The sequence below is a fragment of the Gymnogyps californianus genome, chromosome 1 (assembly GCF_018139145.2).
Source record: "Gymnogyps californianus isolate 813 chromosome 1, ASM1813914v2, whole genome shotgun sequence".
Lineage (NCBI taxonomy): Eukaryota > Metazoa > Chordata > Aves > Accipitriformes > Cathartidae > Gymnogyps > Gymnogyps californianus.
The window spans coordinates 36308552-36329687 of record NC_059471.1 but is presented as its reverse complement, the minus strand read 5'-3'; positions in this window follow the sequence as shown (position 1 = coordinate 36329687).

The window sequence follows — 21136 nt, the reverse complement described above, 5'->3', positions numbered from 1 at the left end:
TTTTAAATGTTTGTCAATACCCCAAGCATTTTAGGATAGAGAGGAACAATCAACTTTGATCCAGCTTTTTCTATGCCACAAATAGCGATGGTTATGAAACTAGCATTTTACATCTCTCTTTGGATTCCTTGTATTCTTATAGAATCTTCAGGTTTTTATGTTTCTTACAGTACAAGTGAAAAAGAAAAAAAGATCAATCAGCACAGATTTTTTTTTAGAAAAAGTAAGAAAAAAAAAATACACAAACTATTCATTCATATCACATGGAGAAAAAGCCATGAACAGGCTTCATAAATGCTGTGTTGTAAGATGGTTAGAAAGAGAAAAATAAAAGGAAGCAAAAGTTAAGAGCTACATCCTGTCAAATGTTTTATGACTCAGTGAGCTGATGTGGAAGATTTAATAGTCACTAAAACTGTGCGGCGTATCATTGCAAGCCAGGAAAGATCTAACTGATTCTTTCTTAAATGAGAATAAGAGGCTTTCTATGTCAAATGCAGGAAAAGGTATGTCCCTCTCAATTGTCAAGTTCAAAGACAGCCATTAAATGCTTGACACATTTCGTCATCAATAATGAAAAGGTATCCTTAAACCTGATGCTGACTAAGAGCGTTCTCATCTGAAGGCACCACATAAAAATAAATAAATAAATAAATATATAAAAAGTAGACAGGTTTTTCCTCCATCTTCCTTCCTACCTTTTCCCTTCCCCACTTTAAAGCTAATTGTATCATTATTGACCAAAGATTTACAGAGAGGCAACTGATCAAAAAAGCTAGACTGGTCACATTTCTTCTCTGCACTACATCTGGTACCTCAAAACTTTGATTTAGTCATCTCTTATTTTATAACATATGAGAAACCTGGAAATATGGGTTAGTTCTCCAAACTTTATAACAGAGATCACTCAGTGCCGTGCCTTGTTAAAGAGTCTTGATCAAGGATGGCGTAATGTATTGTACAGTTCATATTTGTACTAACCCTGAGACTATAGGCAACTCTAACAGAAGTGCATCACATTTTATTTGTGTGATAGCATTATAGTACTCTGGTGTCCCTCATTGTTAAGATTTGACTCTCCTAAGCAACACGCTATGCAAATTATGTCATTCAGATTAATATTAGATTATGTAAGCCATAAAATATGCATCTTGGAATTGTAGAGTCCAAGAAAAAGTATTTACGTGTAACTTGAGATCATTATTTCAACACAGTGCCAATATGTTTGGAGTGCCACTGTCTATCAATAATCTTCTGCCCTGCTATGTGAATTAAAGAGATTTGACACTGAGTCTCTGTAAAATAAAATTATTTTCAAGGCAGGTAAAATTATAAAGGCTAGAACCATTTAAAATGTAGGTTCATTGAAAACCGTTCATTCTTTAATATGATGAAAAAACAAAATATTTGTATGATATGTTCTATGTTTATGGCTGAGATTCACAGAATCACAGAATGGTTGAGTTTGGAAGGGAATCTCTAGAGGTCATCTTGTCCAACCCCCCCTGCTCAAGCAGGGCCACCTAGAACTGGCTGTGCAGGGCCACGTCCAAAGAGGTTTTGAATATCTCCAAGGTGGGAGACTCCACATCCTCTCTGGACAACCTGTGCTGGTGCTCGGTCACTCTCACAGTAAAAAAGGGCTTCCTGACATTCAGATGGAGCCTCCTGTGTTTCAGCTTGTGCCCATTGCCTCTGGTCCTGTCACTGGGCGCCACTGAAAAGAGCCTGGCTCCGTCTTCTTTGCACCCTTCCTTCAGGTATTTATATACCTTGATAAGTTCTCCCTTCAGCCTTCTCTTCTCTAGGCTAAACAGTCCCAGCCACCTCAGCCTTTCCTCATAGGAGAGATGCTCCAGGCCCTTCATCATCTTTGTGGCCCTTCGTTGGACTCTCTCCGGTATGTCCATGTCTCTCTTGTACTAGGGAGCCCAGAACTGGACATAGTACTCCAGGTATGGCCTCACCAGTGCTGAGTAGAGGGGAAGGATCACCTCTCTTGACCTGCTGGCAACAGTCCTAATGCAGCTTGGGATACCATTAGCCCTCTTTGCTGCAAGGGCACGTTGCTGGCTCCTGTTCAACTGGTCCTCTGGTCCTGGCTCCAGCAGGACCTCAGAGCCTTTTCTGCAAAGCTGCTTTCCAGCTGGGTAGCCACCAGCATATACATGAGGTTGTTCCTTCCCAGCTGCAGGACTTTGCACTTCTCCTTGTTGAACTTCATGAGATCCCCATCAGCCCATTTCTCCAGCATGTCAAGTTCCCTCTGGATGGCAGCATGGCACTCTGACGTATCAGCCACTCCTCCCAGTTTGGTGTCATCCGCAAACTTGCTGAGGGTACACTCTGCCCCATCATCCTGATCATTCGTGAAGATGATAAACACAACAAGAGCCAGTATAGACCCCTGGGGTACACTGCTAGTTAATGGTCTCCAACCAGACTCTGTGTAACTGATCACCACCCCCTGGGCCTGGCCATTCAGCCAGTTTTCAGTCCACCTCACTATCTGCTCATCTAGCACTTACTTCATCAGCTTCTCTATGAGGATCTTATGGAACAGAGTGTTAAAAGTCTTCCTGAAGTCAAAGTAGACAATATTCACTGCTCTTGCCTTGTCTACCAAGCCAGTCATTTCATCATAGAAGTTTATCAAGTTAGTCAAGCATGGCTGCCCCTTTGCAAATCTGTGCTGACTACTGATCACTTTCTAGTCCTTCATGTACCTGTAAATGCTTTCCAGGATTAGTTGTTCCATCACCTTCCTAGGGATCAAGGTGGGTCTGGGTCTGACTGGTCTGTAGTTCCCCAGGTCCTCCTTCTTGCCCTTTTTGAAGATAAGAGTGACACACTTTCCTCCAGTCCTCAGGCACCTCTCCCATTCAACAGGTTTGTTCAAAGAATATTGTGATTGGCATTGTAATGAAATCAGAGAACTCCCTCAGTACTCATGGGTGCATCGGATCACGGCCCATGGACTTATGGATGTCCAGTTTGCATAGGTATTCTCTAACCTGATCCTTTTCCCTAACCTGATCCTATTCCACCAAAGGTATGTCTTCCTTACTCCACATTTTCCCTCTGGTCTCTGGGACCTGGGATTCCTGAAGGATGGTCTTGCTAGTAAAGGCTGAGGCAAAGAAGGCAGTCAGTACCCCAGCCTTTTCCATGTTCTATGTAACCAGGTCTCCCATCTCACTGAGCAATGGTCCCACATTTTCCCTAGTCCTCTTTTTGACACCTATGCACTTAAAGAAGCCCTTCTTGTTTTTGACATCCCTGGACAGAGTGAATTCCATTTGGGTGTTAGCTTTCCTACCTTCATCCCTGGATTCTTGAACAATGTTTCTATATTGCTCCCAAGTTACCCGTCCTTGCTTCTACCCTCTATATGCTTCCTTTTTGTGTTTGAGTTTGGCCATGAGCTCCTTGTTCATCAACACAGGCCTTCTAGCATTTTTGCTTGACTTCATACTTGTTGGAATGGACCACTCTTAAGCATGGAGTGAGTGACCCTTGAATATTAACCAGCTTTCTTGCGCCCCTCTTCCTTCAAGGGCCTTATCTCATGGGACTCTTCCAAGCAGACCTTTGAAGAGGAGGAAGTTATCATCACTGCACTCTAGGAACCTCCTGGTTTTCTTATGTCCTGCTATGTTGTCACTTCAGCAGGCATTGGGGAGGTTGAAGTCCCCCATGAGGATCGGGGCTTGCGCATGTGAGGCTGCTCCTATCTATCTGCAGAGGGCCTGGTCCACTTGTTCTTCCTGGTCAGATGACCTATAGCTGGCACCCACTATAATGTCAACTTCATCTGTCCTCGCCCAAGAGAAGATACAGGCTGCTTTATTTTAATCTCTCATAATATATAAATCTTCAAAGGACTTTATAGATGTGCTTGCATAGGTCTGTTAAATATTTCACCCTAAGGGTTTGACAAGTGGACCAAAAAAACCCAACAAACTGAATGGCAGAATATGGACAGTAAGTCACATCATTGCAGAAAAATGAAGAATAAAGACCATGTTCCTCATTGTACGCTACAGTATCAGGCCTTTGGTATGGTAGTGCAGTAAACCACTAAGTTTTTCGGACTGCACTCTTCAACTCCTAAGTAATTCATTCTTGAAATTGATTATTCATTTAGGCCCACAACAGTCCAATATCCTACAGATTAGCTGACATGGCATTTAGAGGGTCAGTGTAAAATTTCAAATCTAGTGAAAGGGGGAGGTAGGACCTTCATGTTGACTTTGAGAGAAGATGCAAAAACTGATTCTATAGGTTTTAAACAATGATAGGGAAGGTGGCAAAATTTTACTGTTCTTTTATCTTGACAAATATTTGTTATAGAAAAAAGTCATTAAAAAGAGAGGAAGTGTCCTTCCCCATATAAAGTAAGTATATAACAAGATAATTACATGGGATAGTTTTTGCTAGGCTTTTGTTAAGCAACAGTAGTTTTTCTTTAAGTATAATTGTACATTATAAACTTGGTAATTAAATGAGTAATGCAGGATTATTCACATTTGATAAAATCTAAGATTATAATTTACGTTAGTCATCCAAGTAAGGGAGTTAAAATCTCCTTTGTATCTTCATTAGTGTCTCTGTGATCTGCAGTTTTAGTTTAGGAGTCTTTGGCTATGTGTATGCTGTTAAATAAAAGATCAGGGTCCAAACCTCGGCACATTGATTAAGCCCTTCCTAAAATGGATTTGCCTTATCTTTTTGTCCTAGGTATTCTGAGTCTAATGGGATTTCCCTATGTCCTAGTTGTTTATGCTATTTTGTTGGCTCTGTATGTCTGAAATAAAAAGTTTGGGTTATGTTGTTTCCCTCAACAGTGGCAGAATAAAATTGGAAGTGTGTGCTACGTGCCCTGGGATGCACATGGAAGAACATGGGAGGACTGAGGTTGCAAAGATTGTCTTCTGAAGGAGCATTGCAGAGGTTGCATGGTGTAGCGTCCACCCCACTGCCTTTTGGAGAGTTTTAGGAAGTAAACTATTCCCTGACAATGTCCAGATAGTATCTTAAGGAACTTAAGTTGGAGCAGTCCCAAATAGACTTATGCAATGAGCTGACAATTAAGTAGTGTGGACTTAAAGGGTCAAGCTTGCTTCATGACTCTCCTTTATTCAACAGCACAGATGTATCTGGTGGGACCCAGGTAATACGATCCCAGGAACAGGGCTGGGCAAAGGCAGTGAATATACCAAACTTTATACTTTCTATCCAACTTGCTTGTGGACCAGAATTACTGGGCCATATTTGAATTTGCATATAAATAACAACTCCTTCTAGGCAAATGGGAACAACATTACTGTCATCTTCTAGATTGAGTACTACGTTTGTTTTGGGAGACACTGGATTCTCACCTGTTGGTTGTTGTTCAGCCAGTCATTCTACCTTGCTTGTCAAAGGATATAATGATGTTTACTCCTTCCTGAAGTGATTTGAAAAAGGCAGTAAATAAGTTACAGTATCAGTATGCTGACAGGCTGAGTATTTTTATCTCAAGGTTTCACAAAATCTTATAAGCCAAAATGATGATTAAACACCTGGATCTTAATAAGTTCTTCAAGTTACTATTGATGACTAATTTAATGTACATATGTGATGGATGCACTTGACCTCCCTTAACTAAACCAGCAGCAGTTTGGTACAGGCTCCAAAGGAGGTAAAGGCCTGAACCGTAGCCAGGCCAAGAACTCCTCTAGGAAACCCACAAAGGAGCAGAATGACACAGTGAAAGTTGTAAGTACAAGGAGTCTTGTGCATACCTCTCCCATTGTATGCAATTTGACTACAAGCCAACCACTTTATCCCATAAATATGACAGCCTAAGTGAGCCTTCTTTGAGCTCCCCCTGCTAGGCAGCGTGGCTGCATGGCAGTGATCTCCAACAATGATACCTTTTACCAACAACAGATTGTTGGATGAGTCCAATTTGATTTCTCCCTGGAAGCCAACTGGACTGCACACCAGGCAACTCTCCCTTTGAACAGGGACGCCTCTCGATGTTAAGAGATATCTGTTTTTTATCTTAAATAAGTAAGTTTTAAATAGAATGAATCACTTAAAGTTATAATGTTGTGTGATTTAGTATGCTGTTTGCCTAGCTTTACTTACTTAGCATGAGCAGCTAGATTTGCTGAAAACTTAGGCCGCAAGCTGCAAACTTTCACTTAGATTTACTGAACGTATACCTACTTAGTCAAAACAAGGGCCTCCAGAGCCGTCGTAAATCAGAAGATAAGGAGGCTTCAAGGCTACAACCGTCAACAGCACCTGCAACTCGACAAGATAACGAACAGCCTGTCTGGAGACAGTGAAGGAATCCAATAAGGAGTCAGAAGGTGTCAGGCCAGAATCACTACTGGAGCAAAGGACATGCGGAAGATGTGCAAAGAGAGTGTGAAGAGTGTGTGAGGAGTGGGTGAATAGTCTGTAAGGGTATAAATGCCGAGAGATTTCTTTGTTTGGGTTGGTCCCTCCATGGAGACACTCAGCTGGAGCTGACCCTACTGCTGTACCACTCTATTAAATTATTTATTTTTATAAGACTTGATGCATGAGAGTCTGTTTTGGGAAACCGAGGGCTCGAACTTTGGAGTGAACTAACACTGGACACCTGGACAGATCGGTGAGTGATTAATAGCATGCCGAACTTTGAAATCGTAAGTGATATAAAGGATTGATTGTGCACATATAATTCCCTTAACCATAAACCATTGACCAGGTCTGAGACTAAGATTGGATCCAGCCACACCTAGACTCCTCTCTGAGGAGTTTAGAAAGCAAGGGGGTCCATTCTGAACCTCGTGACTCAATGGGAGGTTTTCCTTACCCTTTGAATCTCTTAGCCATAAACTGTTGACCAGGTCTGAGACTAAGTTTGGATCTAGCCGCACCTAAGCTCCATCAGGAGTTTAGAAAGCAATGAGGTCCATTCTGAACCTTGTGACTCAATAGGAGGGTCTCCCTTCTTACCTTTTCGCTTCTCCGATCTCTGTGCAAATCAAGAGATATTTCTCCCATGTAGTAACTAATAGCATTAACTTTGCCATTGAACTCTGTTAAGTCGCACTTTTACGCATTCTTTAAGGATCCTAACTCACTCATCCACGACTGCATATATCAACAATGATGGACAGAAACTTGGGAGATATTAGTGCATCTAGTGCAGAATAGCTCCAGACTATTTAGTAAGTATTTAACTCAGTCCAATACCACAGAATTTTTTTGTTTGCTTGTTTGATTGGTTGGTTTGTTTTAGTTGTTGGCTTTGGGGGTTTTTTTTGTGTATTCTGTGTGGTGTTAAAACATTAATGTCGTATTTGGTTGTTTTTAATGGTACTTCAATATTATCAAACATTATCCACCAAATTCATTAGGGACTGCTTGGAGTTTAGTTCTTCTGAAAATTAGTGCTACACTGTAAATTTTCTGGATATAAAACCTAAGATTAGACTTCACAGACTGAGATTCAGCTCATCTAATAACCACTTACATCTCCACAGCTAGTGTTTCCTTCTAGCTAGATACCTTTAAAGGCCCAGAATCATGGAAAGAATCACTGGTCACAGGGTTATATCAAAATCTTGTCAGAATTATTTTTTAATAGAAGAATGTAGTAGGGAAGAAGATGTTATAAATTTTAAATATTTTTTCATATATTGCAAGTTCTTCTGTGTAGAACTAAGCACAGAACAAAGAACCAGGTAATTAAAGAATCTATATGTACTGCAAGAAAGAGTCAGATTTTATGCCGTGGCAATGGCTCTGCTACAACGTTGGGGAGAAAATGAAAAGAAGTCTCTAATGTTGATCTATATCTCTTCAGCCTCAGCTGGAAAAAGGCAAAGTGCCATTATAGCCCAAGTCCATTTCACCTAACTTTATGCACCTGACAGAGGCATCTAAATTATGAAAATATTTTCCTATGTCTATATTCCCCATGTAGAGACTTGGATAACTCCAAAATTCATCTCACACATGAAATGGCTTTCATTTCATATGGCATTTGTCTAGGCACTAACAGATACTTGGAAAAAAGTTGGTTGCAACTCTTACTGTCCATGAGAAAAAATTTCTGTCACAAAGTTTATTTAAATACGTATTTAAATTAAAAAAAAAAAAAAAAAGTAGCTGTGGTTGCAGTTTCAACTGCCTAGGCAGCTACATTGAGACCTGAAAAAGTTGAATACTGTATTATTTTCTTCTGGTAGGTTTCTTTTACTATCAATCTACTTTATATCCCTATTGAATTCTGACTTCTTGAACGGGTCATTGTTTCTTATTCCCCAATAGTTCTACTAGGTATGTGCAAACTTAATATATTTCTACCATTTACTGAGGTTGCTGAATCACAGGGAACATGCACATGTTTTATGAACTCTCAGGTGGGTTACAATGCACAGAAATGAAAACAATATATGTGATATCCGTAGAGTCAGCTGGCAGCAAAAAGACGGGGGAAAACATTAAAAAAACCTTGTTTGGCCTAGGAATAAATTGACTATGATTTGGAGTTTTCTTACAGCTTGTAAAGTTATGGTCCTGACTGATGTTCAAGGTGTTGTTTCCCAAAGGTACAGATTATGAGTACAACAATCAAACAGAAAAATATAGTACCATGTATATTACACTTCTATTTACATACTGTACAGTAAAACGTACTTAAATATATTATTGAACAACAGATGTAGACAAAGTCATTACTAGTTTCCAAATATTGGCTTATTTTAAAAACACACTTACAACTGCTTCCGGACAGAGCAATTTTACTTAAATTGCCTCTTAAACCCTTCTACTAAAGTAAAGGTTCAGAGGAATGTCAGATGCTAATTTGACTGAAAATTAGTCAGAAACAAGAGTATGAAGCTAACCTATTACCACTTAAGGATTTTTTTAATTATTATTAATTCCATTGATTACAACCTTTGAAAAGCACCACTACCCCAATTTTTGTTCATTTGATGTTGTCGATACCAACTAATGAACTTAACTATTTCAGTAAGTTTTAATGATTAAGTTTAAAGCTATTTGTTTATACCCTATTAAATACTGAAAACTTTGGATACATCCAGTTGATTCTTCCAAGAGAGCACTCAGTCAGCTCTGAGCTCTGAGATTTGCTTTTAATTCAAACCACAAAATAAGAAGCAAGAACCTGGGCATAACTGAAGGCCTAAACTGCTCCGGAAGGTTTCTGTGGAGCCCCTAGAGGTACAGTAGGGCACTAGTGTGCGATTATGTGGGTAGTTTACCACTAGGCACTCATGAACACCGACTGCCTGAGGCTTCTGTGTGGAAAAGGTGTGAGTGGATTATGGGAAATGCTATGTTTATGGCTACTTCTTGGCTCTTTGGTTCCTTAAGTCCCAAGAAAACTGCATATGGGAAAGCTAAGGACCCATAAGGACGTGAGTGTTCAGTAAAACTTATGATCTCCACAGTATATCTGGTAGGGTTAGAAATAAGAGCTAGTCTGCTCCTAGATTTATGTCCAGGATGGTAAGGTACTAGAGTCAGAGTTACTGTGAATATCCAGAGTTACACTGGATACATCTATATTATTAAATAAAATAGGCTCATTCTCTGGCATTAAGGATTACTGGCACGTCATAACTCTCTTTCCCACCAGAATACAGTGGTTTTTTCCATCCTGCCTGCTGGGAACCATCAATGGCCTAAACATTACCTAGAAGAGTGCTAGTTCCCACAAGCCAAAAGAATGCCAGAGGCAAGAGCTCACTATTAAAGAGTGAAGAAAATGCCCAGGGTTTAAATCTGTCCTGGGTTCTATTTATTTTACTGATAGGAACATAGTCATTAGGTTCAAACCTGAAGAGTTTGTGAGTTTTGGTAAATCAGAGTTGACATGAACTGATAGTTCTGCTTTATTAAAACAATAGCAAAAATTGTATTGTACCTGAACACAGCTTATGGGAAATAAATCACCAAAGAATGGGAGAAAGGACATCTTTTACAAACTCTAAATACTTTCAGTCTGGTTTTTTTTTCTTAGCTCCTTAATAACAGGATCTGAGTTTCTCTTTTATTTCTTTTTTTTCCTCTCTTTTTTTCTTCTTTTGTTAATGAAGCAGAGATTTATTCCCCTAAATCAGAGCTACTCTGCTTTTAAATTTGTCATTCCAAATGAAACAGTGATTCTTTGATGGAAATGAATCATGTTTTCTTTGCAATGTTTTGTTAGTATTAGATAAAATACATGAAGAAACTTCAGATTAAGCATAGACATGAGATGCAGATTTACAGGAACATTTATTTCCTCTTTGAAAATTTTGATTGTACAGAATATCTAACAGGAATGGACACATCTGCATGCGAACATGGCTGTGATGAGACGAAAACTTTGTCATAATATGCTACCTTCTTTCTAGTATCTGTGATAATGCAAAAATTACTTTTTTTTTTTTATTCTCTATTTCTTCCTCACCTTGCTCCTTGCACTAAAGGAGCATTCTAATAATTTAGAGAAAGAAAATTAAAAACAAATGGTCCCACTAAAATTCAGATTTTGAGGAGAAGGAGGTGGATGACAGAACTGTCCATACCTACATCATTTCAGATTTTGTAAGTCTTTATTTTTAGGACTTCCTATAAAATTTGGCCAAACATTTACGACTATTTTTCCTGACATGTTTTTCACATGTCTGAGACTATTTGCAGTTGTTTGGGTTTGTGTTTTGACAGGCAGAAAGGGATAAATTTCAGTATGAGTCTAGAGGAAAAAATACATTCCTTGCTTTGTGTTAATCATACTGTCATTTGGTAGAAAGCTGTAGCTTGTCCATGCCTTGGAGAAACAATTTTAAATTTGGCAGCATGCTTGTCCTGCTATCTGGAATACTCCCTTTTACCATCTCTGAGAAAGCTCTGTAGAATTCAGCTAAGCTGCAAAACTCGGAAAATTGCAGGTTACACATGTTCAGGAGGGGCTCAGTCTGTATCACTAAACTAACATGCATTTTAACAAGAGAAATAAAGTTTGGGCTTTTCCAGGGAATGGAAGAAATTGCTTAAAATGATGAAAGCTGTAGATGCGAGCAACAAGCAGATATACAGTTGTTGGCAAGATACAGCATTCAGCCCCTCACGTTGTTGGTTTAAGTCAATGAGCAATTCAGGCTATGCGTGCTATGGCTGTTAGCTGGCTCCTTCTATAGTCAGAGATGCCTGTAAAGTCTGAGTTCGGTGCCTATAGTGTAAATCTGACTGACTTTTTATTTCCTTGATCTAACGCATGGATGATTCCTGTTGCTTTTATTCAGGAAGCAAAGGGGGGAGATTGACAGTGGGCTCTCTGTGTTTGAAATCCCACCCTGGTCAGCTTCCAGAATGAAGTAGGCTTTTTTTTTTTTGGTGTGTTTACTCAGATTCAGTGGTGTTTCTACAGCCTCACAAGAATAAGGTATTTCAACATTCTCTTAAAATTCGTAAAGAAATGCTGTTAGTTCTATTGTTAGATGATAACTTTATTTCTAAAGGTTCATATAAAAGAAGGCAAATCATATTCCTCCATTCAATATTTTAGATATCTGAAGCTAGAACTAATCTAAAGACTTCAGGGTCATGGATCATTGCTTCAGAACCTAAAGGTTTGGCAAAATTGCAATTCATGGAAAAAAAATTAAAAATCACATTTTCTGATTAATAATTCAAAGGGTAAAAGATGTATGTTCTCTATACATAGGCCGTAGCACATTGCTTGTCATGAACTGCAACTTTCCAGCTTTTTCAATATAGAATATAACAGCAAGAGTTTATGATTCAGGAACAAACACTTGTACAGTCATTATTTATCACAGAAGATGATAATACTTGGTACTTCGTCAACTTTTGCATATAGATTACTAACTTATACGTGGCACTTGAACTGTGCAATGCGTATCTGTTGATGTGCTCTTGTATGATAGAGCACTTCTGTAATGAAATCAGGAGAAAATTTAAAAAGGGAACAAGCAAGTGTTTATTACATTGTATACTTTAATTATACATATTTATACATATATCTATTTTGGGGGGGTTTATATACAAATGTTGGTAGATAGATAGATATATAGATAGATAGATAATCATAACAGATATGTGTTGCATAAATAATCAATACAGAAACTCTCACAGAATCAGTATTCCATCTATTATTTTGATCTATGGCTGAAAAAAATAAATGTGGAAACAGGTCCCAGCATTTGGTATGCTGATAAGTATCTTTGGAATCAATTAGCTAGCTGATTTTCCTTTCACTGTGTATAGCCTATTATGATATATAGGCAATAAGAGTTTTGCTTCAACATGAAATATACATCTGAACCTCAGTCCTGGCCCTGGCAGAAAAGAAGAGATGAGGACAGTCTAAAACAATAAGAATTAGACTAATACTTGATGGAATGTAATAATTGGTGGAAAAGCAATAGTCCAGAATATTTCTACAAGGTGTTGTTCAAACTTAAACTCCTGTGCCTCAAAAACATTATTTTTAAGGTTCTAAAAATACTGAAGTTTAAACAGTGATATGAAATGTATCTGAAGTATTTGAATTCCTGAATCTCTGACCACTGAAATGGGAGAGAAAATGACATGAAAACAGATTTTCAGGTATTTTTTACTTTGCCAATACCACCTTTAAGCCAAAATGCCTGAAGAACAACTTATAATATTTTGGCACTTCCAATTTGAGCTTCCTGAAAATAGAAGAGAAATTGTATTTATCGAAGTGTTTAAACACCTCAGAAAGATTTAAACAGAATGTGACACTAAAAGTAGACAAAGGTTAGAGAAGTCTCATTTCTGACTCAATTGGTTCATTGGTACCAAAAAATGACACTTCAGAGAATTATGTTGTAGCATTCAGAAACAGTTTGAGACATGAATTGCATCAATATTTCACAAAAAAACTCTGACTTTCTTTACTCTCATTCTGAAAATGTATCCCCTTCAGCATTCGTATGAACTTTATTCAGGTTCGTAACAGAGTGAAAGTCGGTTGGCCAGGAATGTTCTACTCATTTACTTATAATTAAATGCAACTTTTCTTAGCCATTTATTGCTTTAAGGAGCATATTTTAATATATGTTCCGACTTCCTTGAAATATCCTTACAGCAAAATCTCAAATTTTCCTGGAATGTTTAACGAAGAGATAAATGATAGTAAATAAAAAAGTTCCATTTTTTAAAAATTATTTTCAAAGAAAAAAAAAGAATCAAAAAAACTGTTTTCATTAACTCTTGTTAAAGGAGTTGAAATTTTGTGATGGAAAGTGAGAGGTGTCTGGATTTTAGGTGCTGAAAATAATGAAGAATATATTCCTTGCCTGGTCAGATCAGCTCAAGCATTTTAAATACAATGTCTGACTTCACTTGGCTGATTTTTGCTAAGTTTTGGGAAAATTTTAACAGTTCTAAATCAAGTCTGGTTGAGAAATACCAATAAATAGCAAGCTGTGCTGGGTGGTGACATCTCTCAACAGTGGAGGTGTATTGAGGATATCTATCCACAGGCCTGAACCATGTAAATAACAGCCCTTTGCTAACCCATTTCATTTAGACAGAGGTAGAACAGAGCAATACTAATCCACAAGTGGTTTCAGTAGGAAGGTGTAAGGTGGAATCTGAGAGGGAGATAGCAAATCTAGTAGCCACATCCAGCTGTGCAGTTGTTTCTAGAATGAACTTCTATTTTCTTATCCAAAAATAAGCTATATCAACATTACCTTTGTCTTCATTGCAAGTTATATTCCTATAATAACACCATTAGAAAGTCACGCCCATAATCAAAGTAGTAATGTTGATATAAAAGGTAAGAATTTATGAGGCCTTAGTTATACCAGGACTAGGCACGTTTCTCAAGAAAATGATGCAAGACTGATGCTGAAAGAGCAATTCAGCTGGTCCTCTTTTCAGCATGCCCTGATACCATAGTAAAGAAGGCAGTGTTTGAAACTGATGCAGGAATTGGATGATGCAGGGATTGCGTAAAGCAAAACCAAGCTCATCTGAATATTTCACATACCTAGTGAATAATAACATAACTATAAATACTTAGGTATTTCCTCAAAAAAACCTGTAATATTTTATTAAAAACAAATTTTATGTTGCCTCGGTACCATTTCACAGAATTTCTCAATAGAGATTTAGTGGCTATTTAAACAAAAATGATAGGTACTCCCAGAGCTGACATGATTATGCCGACTTCTATTTTTACAACATTCTATCAATAGTATTCAGACTGCTAAATCCACTCACTGTAGCTGTTCTTAAAGGTATTTTTCAACTTCTTTTTCTTTTTTTTTTTCCTTTGGTTGTTATATTATGCAGCTGATACAAATGTGAATTTAACAAACATGAAATTTGCTAACTGTGCTAGTCTGGAGACTGACAGATTTTCAGCATAGCTGTGTGGATTGTATTGGAGCTAGTTTTGCAATGGTCACGGTCTATCAATCTGCTGAAGGAAGGCAGCAAAAACTTTTTCATGCTTCTTTGCAAATAACAAAATACTTGATCTAGCTATCTTTTCCCTAAACCTCTATATTTTATTCCTGCCTTCCTGTTTTTCTTCCCAGAAACATGAGTGCTAACATCCTTTCTAGTGCAGCAGAGATTTTGGCCCTTGTGGCTGCTCTCGCTGATGGGTGGGATATGTGCTTAGAGCAGAGAAATGGCATGCTGTTTGGAGATTTGTTGAAATCTTGGTCCCACTTCGCCTTCTTCCAGGAAGCAATTTAGCCTGCGTTATCTGTTCAAAACTTGCTGCACCTCTGCGACACATCAGCACACATAAGCAGGGACAATGAGCAGCCTGCCATGGCTTGGGCACTTTACAGGTGAACACCTTTAAGGAAGCACAAGTGTGGTCCAAAGTGCTGGATTTGCCTAATGACTACACTTCTGTGTACCAATTAGCTTGCTGTAAACTGAGTTTATCTTCAGGATAAGCCACTTTGCAGACTGGTAAAGCTGGCATCAAACCTACCTGATAGACCATTCTTCAAGAGGTGAATGTAGCTGCAGTATGCAAGGAAAGAGAGCTAATTTCTTCTGGAGATCCGCTTGCTGGTGATGTGATGGGTTTGGGCAGAGATGCCCAGGGCCACACAAGGATGTTCCAGCCCCTGGGATCCCCACAGCACAGACCTGGATGGGTAGTACTGATGCTTCTAGGCTGTGCAAAGGGCCTGTCCCTGTACCACCCTCTCTGCCCTTGAAAATCAGGGCCACAAGAAGCAGCAAATACCACAGCAGAAAGTCCCTAAAGCTGCCTTATCCCATCTTTGAAACCATACCTGCTTAGAAGAGTATACAAACATATATTGTAGGACTATCCTTCCTTGTCTTACCTGCTTAAATGCTCTTTCTCTTGATCTTCCCTCTATGTGAGTGTGCAACAGACAGGATAATATGCTGAAGAGGGGAAAGAGCATAACCTAGAGGTAACTTGGCAAGAGTGGAGACAGATGGCTGATCTGAAAGCATCAGAGGTTTGCTCCCAGAGTACTTCCCAAAATAGAGTTGGTTGTAAATTAGAATTGCCCTTTATAAACAAGGTGTATTGCTCTAAAGTCTGGCCATCTGATTACGGGTGCAGATGGTCTGTTACTGTGGGGATTTAGAGGTGTAAAGGGATACATGACAGGTAAGTGCCCCAGGCTCATGTCTCAGTGGCCTAAGGTTACACAGGCTGGATTCAGTTTGTAATTCTTTTCGAACAAGTATTTTTTTTTATGAGACTACTAACAAGTGTGTCAATACCGTTGTTTTTTGAGTGTGTAAGTTATGGACACTGCTTCAGTAGATAATAGACTAAGACCAACAACAATTTTTATATGAACCACAGAGCAATCTCAGATATTCTGAAAGATTATGTTCACTCTAGATCTAGAATATTTAAATATTTGCAATGTGTTATGTATGTATATGTATATGAACCTAGGAATTTACAAACTTTTGCTTACATATATATACACATATGTATACAGAAGTTTATAAATACCTAGACACACACACACACACAGAGGTTTATAAATACATATATGCTCCCATATATAATCAACATATACATATATATGTACATTGGCAAATGAGGACTTATTTCTTCAAGCAGAACTACTGTGTGCTGCCATGAGAGCACTACAAAGTAAAAAGGCCAAACAGCTTACCATCAAAACAAAATGGGTACTGATCTTGACTTAATAAAATGATGCTCATTAATGTATGTGTTTAGTTATTACACTGAAAAAAAACCAGATTTTACTCCATCAATACATGGCATGTATTTATATATGATGTATATTTATGAAGTAATACAACTGTCCTTGTACTAAAGATCTGGCTTTTTAATGCACATAGTCCCTGTTTTAGCACATTATCAGAAACTTTACAGCTCCTTCTGAACTGTGGACATCTGGATTCACAGAGACTGTGGCACCTGGCTTAACAGGTGGGAAAAAAATGAAAAACTGTTCCCCCAAAATATTTAAGATGTCTAAAACAGTCTTTAAACAGCTCTCCATTAGTTTATGAGACACATACAAAATATATAGTGTATTTCAAAACATTTCTTACTCTATCCTAATCCCAAATTCAGGGTGAATAAATTTAGATACAACCATGTATGACATGGTTTGCCCATCTGTATGTGGTTCTTATATGCACATTTGTACCTGCATATTATATACACAGTTGTTGTTGGGTAGTAAGATAGAAACTATTTAAGGGTCCAGTCCTGGCCTAGAAGTCAATACAGGTATATTGCAACGCAATATGTAACACATTGTCACAGTTGTTGTGACCTTATGAACTCAGGTGAGTCACTTCATCCTGTTACTTCATTACCGTCTATTCTTTTGTTTCTCATGCCTATTTAAAATAAAATAAATAAAATAAAATACAGTAAGAAATTGAAGGTCAAGGATCATCCTCTATAACTTTTTGTATTTTGTATGCAAAACACAGTATAGTAAAAAAATACTTTACTACCAGAGAAGATTATATTTATTAAAAAGGCTGAAATGAAACATACTCTTACCTCTGAAAAAGATTTCTTCACATCTGCAAGACACCCTCTGTTTTTCACCTCGTGTTAAACCTTTACAGTTACACTGATGTTGTTGAGATTTAGGGAGAGGGGACATTAAAAGCCTGAGAAATAATATTGTTTATTTTTTCCATAATTTTTTTTTTAACTGTTCATGTAATGTTCTTTTTTCACTTGGATTTATTTGAGGTAGTGGGAATTAATTATTTTCAAAAAGGAAGCTTACACTCTTTGGACATGATTATTGTGTAATATTCCTAAAATATGCTACAATATTGATTTTTGTAAGCCTTCTAAGGTCAACATTTTAAAAAGAAGTCTTTCTTTTTTTGTATAGGCAGAAAGTTTGATCCTCCCGTTTGAACAGAACAGCCTTTAGGCACGCAGCTGTGGCAACGGTTAAGTTCTGTGGCTGAGCGCTAGATCGAGGCATACAGGGGGGTTCCTGGAGCCAGGGAAACCCGCAGAAGAGCAGAGAGCCCCCGCTCGGAGCCGGCAGCTCTCGTGAGAGAGGCTGACACAGCGCGGGCATTGCCAGGAGCAGCCACGGGAGATTTAAACGTCCCTAGGGAGGGCTAGCGAACAGGAGCGCTAGCGAACAGGGATCGAGAGGGTGCCGCAGTTTGCGCAGCAGTTCACGCAGAAGGGCGCGTGACAAGGGCCGTGCACCCTTTTTGTAGGCCTGCAGCCCAGGGAAGTGCTCTAGGTCTCTGCCATAACGGTGGGCACTCGTCTCAGAGTTAAAACCAGTGTTTCTACAGAGAAAGCCCCTGAGACGTCTGATGCTTCCAGCCAGCCAGAACTGGTAAGGAAGGAGACTTCAGTACAGACGGTAGGTTTCAACGAGTGCCCAGACCCTTCTCCTGGAGAAAAGGTAAGTACCGGCAAAAGATGTGCACAGGTTGATGATCTGTTGTGTCAGGTAGCTGAGTTGCAGGAAACAGTTAAAAGGCTGTGTAGTATTAGATGGGCCGAGACTGGTATAGATAAGTGGTTTCAGAACCATGCTCCTGTGGTGGACACCACAGAGAATGGGGCACCTTGGACCCTGGTGACTCACAAAAGCAGGACTCTGCTTCAGTCCCCACCCTCCAGCATTGCAACCAAAACCAGATATGAAGCTTTAACAGCTGTAGACACCCACGAGCAAGGTCTACAAAGAGAAACTGTATCAGCAGCACCCAGTGGATACCACAAAAAGAAACGACAAGTGCTCATAGTGGGTGACTCTCTGTTAAGGGGCACTGAGTTGCCCATCTGCTGGCCTGACAGGGAGTCACAAGAGCTATCCTGCCTTCTGGGAGCTAAGGCCCGAGATGTCCCCGAGAGGATGGCGCAACTGATCAAGAGCACAGACTACTATCCATTGCTATTCTTTCATGTGGGCATGAATGACACCGCAAGCCAGAACCTGGGCAGAATCAAGGAAGACTACAAAGCCCTGGGGGTGCAATTGAAAAGTATTGGTGCCCAAGTTATCTTTTCTTCCATTGTACCAGTTAGAGGAAAGGGTGCAGCCAGAAACAGACATATAATGCAAATCAACTTCTGGCTGTGAGGCTGGTGCCATCATGAGGGTTTTGGCTTTTATGACAACGGGACATTCTTTGATGACTATAGCCTGTTAGGGAGGGATGGGTTTCACCTGTCTAGAGGAGGCAAGGGAATCTTTGGCAGCAGGATGGCCAATTGGGTGAGGCGGGCTTTAAACTGAAGGACTCTGGGGGCGGGGTCCAAAGAGGCAACACTGACACCATTGCAACCAACTGGGGAACAAGCCAGGCCAACCAGAGCAGCAGCAAATGTTCCTTAGCTGCCTCCCAAGATGAGAACCAGAAGACCAATCACCTCAAGTGTATGTATACCAATGCACGCAGCCTGGGGAACAAACAGGAGGAACTGGAGCTCTATGCCCAGTCAGAAAGTTATGATATCATGGGAGTAACTGAAACATGGTGGGACAACTCACATGATTGGAGGATCACAATGGATGGCTATAGGCCTTTTTGTAAAGACAGGCAGGGAAGAAGAGGAGGAGGAGTCGCGCTCTATGTTAAGGAGAACCTTGAATGTGTAGAAATCAGCTATGGCCATTGTGGAAGCCCTATCAAATGCCTCTGGGTCAAGATCAGAGGGGTCATCTCCAAGGGGGATCTTACAGTAAGCATCTGCTACTGACCTCCAAACCAAGACAATAAGGCCAATGAAGCAATATTTGGGTCACTTAAGCAAACTTCTGGTCAACAGAACCTGGTTCTTATGGATGACTTCAACTACCCAGACATTTGTTGGAAGAACAATACAGCAGCTCACATGTCATCCATCAAGTTTCTGGAATGCGTAGAGGACTGCTTCCTCATACAAATGTTAGATGTGCCAACCAGGAATGAGGCCCTGCTGGACTTGTTACTCACAAACCAAGAAAATCTGCCTTGTAGTATCCCAGTTAGTGATAGACTTGGCTGCAGTGATCACAATATTGTGCAGTTTGGGATCCTGCTGAGGATGCTGAAGGTTAATACTAGGGCAAAGGTTTTAGATTTTAGAAGAGCAAACTTCAGCTCTCTGAGAGCTCAGTTGGGAGGGATTCTGTGGGAAGCTTCCATGGAAGATAAAGGAGTTAGCAAGTCCTGGGAGTTTTTCAGGAATGCTCTCCTGGAAGCACAAAAACAGTTCATCCCCTTTAAAGGTAAGGGAAGTAGGCAGAGAGAGACCCCCTTGGCTTAACTGCGAGCTTCTGAGTCTGCTCAAAAACAAAAGAGAAGCATACCAGAGATGGAAAAGTGGACAAATACCTGTTGAGAACTACAAGCGCATTGCGAGGGTGCGCAGAGATGCAGTTAGAAAAACAAAAGCTTAGCTCTAATTGAAATGGGCCAGAGATGTCAAAAACTACAAGAAAAAGTTCTTCAGGTGTGTAAACAACAAGCAGAAACAGAAAGAAATTATTGTTAAACAGGAGAGGTGAATTAGTCACCAACAACGTTGAAAAGGTAGAGGTTCTCAACGCTTTCTTCACCTCTGTCTTTACCAGCACTGTTGGGCCCCAGGCCTTGGGAACAAAAACCCAGGTTGATGCAAACACAGACCCACTGTCAGTGAAGGAAGAGTTGGTTTGTGAACTATTACAGGAGCTTGACCCCTACAAATCGATGGGCCCTGACAATATCCACCCAAGGGTGTTAAGAGAGCTGGCTGTCGTCGTTGCGAGGCCACTCTCCATAATCTTTGAGAAGTTGTGGAGGTCAGGGGACGTCCCAGAAGACTGGAAGAAGGCTAATGTCACCCCCATCTACAAGAAGGACTTAAAGGATGATCCAGGAAATTATAGGCCTATCAGTCTTACTTCAGTCCCTGGGAAAGTTATGGAATGAATCCTCCTGGGGGCTATCACAAGTCAAATGAAGCACATGACTGGGAAAAGCCAGCATGGATTCACCAAGGGCAAATTGTGCTTGACAAACCTGATCGCCCTCTATGACGAAGAGACCTCCTCAGTTGATGTGGGGCGAGCAGTTGACATTGTCTACCTAGATTTCTCCAAGGCTTTCGATACGGTTTCCCACAGCCTCCTCCTGGAGAAACTGATGCATTACGGTCTAGACAAGTGGTCTGTGTGGTGGGTGGTGAGCTGGCTGACAGGCCGCACCCAGAGCGTGGTGGTAAATAGCTCCTTTTCAAACTGGCAACCTGTCACAAGTGGGGTCCCCCAGGGATCAATATTGGGCCCAACACTGTTTAATATCTTTGTAAGTGACCTGGATGATGGGATCAAGTGTACCCTGGTGAAGTTTGCCGATGGTACCAAACTGAGTGGGGAAGTGGACACTTCAGAAGGGAGAGCCACCCTGAAGGAAGACCTGGATAGGCTGGCAGAGTGGACTAACAAGAACCGTATGAAGTTCAACAAAGACAAATGTAAGGTCTTGCACCTGGGAAAACATAATCTGGGAATGCAGCACAGGCTGGGATCTACCCAGCTGGGGAGCAGCTCTGTGGAAAGGGACCTGGGGGTCCTGGTGGACAACAAGCTCAATATGAGTGAACAGTGTGCTGCTGCAGCAAAGA